This window comes from Solanum tuberosum, unplaced genomic scaffold, assembly GCF_000226075.1.
Source record: "Solanum tuberosum cultivar DM 1-3 516 R44 unplaced genomic scaffold, SolTub_3.0 scf00057, whole genome shotgun sequence".
Lineage (NCBI taxonomy): Eukaryota > Viridiplantae > Streptophyta > Magnoliopsida > Solanales > Solanaceae > Solanum > Solanum tuberosum.
Genome location: NW_006238984.1, coordinates 1,157,603 through 1,160,919, shown reverse-complemented (window position 1 = coordinate 1,160,919; position 3,317 = coordinate 1,157,603).

The following is a 3,317-nucleotide window of genomic DNA, read 5'->3' as shown; positions in this document are numbered from 1 at the left end:
GTTCTCACCTTGTGTGGTGTAATGAGTTTGAGGAGTTTAGACCCGGTATGGTAGACTCATATGAGACCTTTAGTAGTGTTGGTTAGGTTATTGTTAGCAAGAGGTGCTTAATAAGGACCTTCCTAGTTTAAAAGATCCGGTATGTTGATGGTTTCTTTTAAGTGAGAATGTCTTGTTGAAGTTCCTGTGTTATGTTCATATTAACTTTAGTTGGGTTTACCCTTAAGTGGGGGATAGTATGCTGAATAGAAAGGTTGTTGAGAGTTTTGATGTCCTTATCTCTTTCCTTCTATGTTTTGGAGTCATATGTGGTTATGAGTTTCCATGGTCTCCTTATGTTATGCATGTTCTATTTGAATTCTTGTTCAATGAGAAAAAAATGAGTTTTCATAAATTGTGTTCCTTATGTTGATATACATCTTTGATGAGTTGCCTAAATGTTTCATGAGTTGACTTGTTGAGCATACTTAAATGTGTTCTTGAAAGAGTTGCATAATGTGATTTTCTGAGAAAATTTCATATTGTGTTTATTGATGTGATGATGGGAATGATGTGATTTGGAGAAGGAAGTCCCTCCAATAAATTGAGAAAGGTGAAGTTTTGATGCATAAGGAGTTGGTAGATGTGTTCCTACTTTCTTGAATTGCATGAAGTTGTTTGAGCCTTTTATGTGGAGTTGATGTTTCCTCCTATGCCTATACATGTGTATTGATGATCCATGCCTGATTGTGGGCTGCTAGTCTTGAGTCGTTACCCCTTTATGTGTTTTAAGTGTCATTTGAGGATGAATGTTCCTAAGTGGGGGATAATGTAACGATCCCAAAAACGAACTAGTGAAACTAGAGCCTAACATGTGTTCGTTTGTGTTCGTCTTGAGCTTTGATGGTGTTTCATGCTGTCCCGAGCCATGGTTGAGGTGTTTAGGTGTTAGACATCAAGGTATGACTCCCCAAGAACCAACCTAAGGGCCCTTGAGGAGGACCCTAAGTCTAAACCCCAAGACCCCAAGGAAACCACCAAGCTGCCAAATATTGTGAACCACGGAAGCAATCCACGACCAGTAGATTGATCTACAGCTCGTTGTCTTGCTCCATGGGTCAAGGCCCCAAAGGAGCAGCCTCTGAACCAAACAACGAGGTGACAGTACGGGGCGTCAACCCATCCACGGTCAGTGGATGGGGAGCCGTCGTTTGGCACATGCAATCTGGTTTAAGTTCGGTCTTGGTGGGGGTGAATTGGAAAATTCACCCCGAGTCTTTTAAACTACATGGACGGTTTTTTTAGCATATTTTAAGAGTATTAAAACATTAAAACCCTCATTTATATTTCATCTCTTAAATCAAAACCTTCTCTCCTAAAAAGTTCTCTCTAGAAACTCCATTGGAGATCAAGGTCGAGATCAAGCTAGGGTTGAGGATTTCAAAGTGTTTCTTCTTCAATTTCGTGGGGTTTTTCAAGTATAAGGTATGGTGATCTTTTATCTAGGGTTAGTTTTAACCCTAGAGTCAATCTCAAAGATATTTTCAAGGTTTTCAAGTTTCACCAAAAACCTAGATTTCAATCAAACTCATGGGTTCTTGCATCAAACGTTTTCAAATGATAAACTATGATTATATTGATGTTTAATTGATGATTTAAGATGATTTTACTCTATGAACCCATGATTTCTCTAAATTCGTAAATTTGTCCTTAAGAAGTGGGTTTATTGATTAGGAATGAATTATGATGGATTTATGTGTAGATTGATTTAGATTATTGATTTGTATCATTTCTATGGCTAATTATGATGAATTGTTGGTGATGTGAGGATCATGTCTTGGAGAGGTAAGTTCGAATGGAATCATATTGAATTGCTTAGAATGATGATGAATTGGATATGGAATCATGTGAATGGTCTTATATCTCAGGGTATATTGTATCTATGGGTTGAGATAGAGTTATACTGATATAAAATTGTGATTTATTGATGTGTGATCCACTTATGGTGGAGGTGTTTACTTGTTGGTTATGTGCATGTGAATTTCAATGCTGGAATGACGATCTTTTATAGATTGTTGATGTGTGGTGATTGATAGTATACTCTCTCTCTCTTAACACTCATGAATGTTGATAATGATTGTGAAGGATCTACATGTGATTCAATGATTGCATGATGAACATGTATTCAATGTATTAGTGTTAATATTGAAAGGCTATTTTCTCAATTTGGCACTCATGAATGATAATGATGAATGTGAAGGGTTCCTATAATGTGAATAATTGAATCTAGAATTGGTAGGTTTAAACATCCTTTTCTAAATTGATGAATGTGTCTTGACTTGATGAATATGAATCGATAGGCTACGACATTCCTTTCATATATAAGTGATGAATGTGTCTTGACTTGATGGCTATGAATTGTTAGGCTTTATGCATTCTTTTCATAAATGATCTAATGTAATGAAGACTCTAGAATCGATAGGCAAGTGGTATTCCTTTTTTAATGAGTCCATGTACCATGAATCGATAGGCTTATAGCATTCCTTTCATGTGGACCCTAGAGCTATCTTTGAATGTACCATGGATCGATAGGCTTATAGCATTCCTTCCTTAGTAATAATGTATCATGGGTCGATAGTCCTATGCCATTCCTCCCTAATACACTAATGTAATGTGAATGAAATAATCTATGGGAATGTAGGCTAAGCACCGAGTGGATATGGTAAGATGGAAACTCTCTCAATGTTAGGCTAGGGTTCCAATGAACATCTTCCTATACAATAACTATGTGCCCGCATAGGATATTAGCCAGTTGATCCAATGTGCATCCAAGCTAATACTATCGGTCATCATTCGGCAAGGAGACCACCTCTTTACGGTGTGGGGAAGACACCAGATTCAATGTCTAGGTTGCATGGTCTATGTCGGTTAAACTCTTATTCCCATCATGTGAGATGTGCACTCTAGTTACTTGATATTTACTATAAAGTGTAGGTAGTAATATGCGATGCTATTTATACATTGCACAAGTAGTCTTTGAAGGTGCTATAGTGAGTTCTCTAAGTCCTAATGACTAAATGTGTGAAAGTCCTCTATATGCCTGAAGGTGTCCTAAATGAATATAATGAAGATTGTTGACTTATTTTCTAAATGAAATGATGAATGGGTATCTTATATGGATGAAATGAGATACTTAGCATGTTATGTTGAATTATAAAGGTTCTTGTCTATTGTAGCCTTGAGGAATACCTTGGTGTGGTATGGAGAGTTAGTATGGGCTGCCACTTCAGCTCTTACTTAGGTGTGTGTTAGGGTAACTTTAGATGGACGTCCTAAGA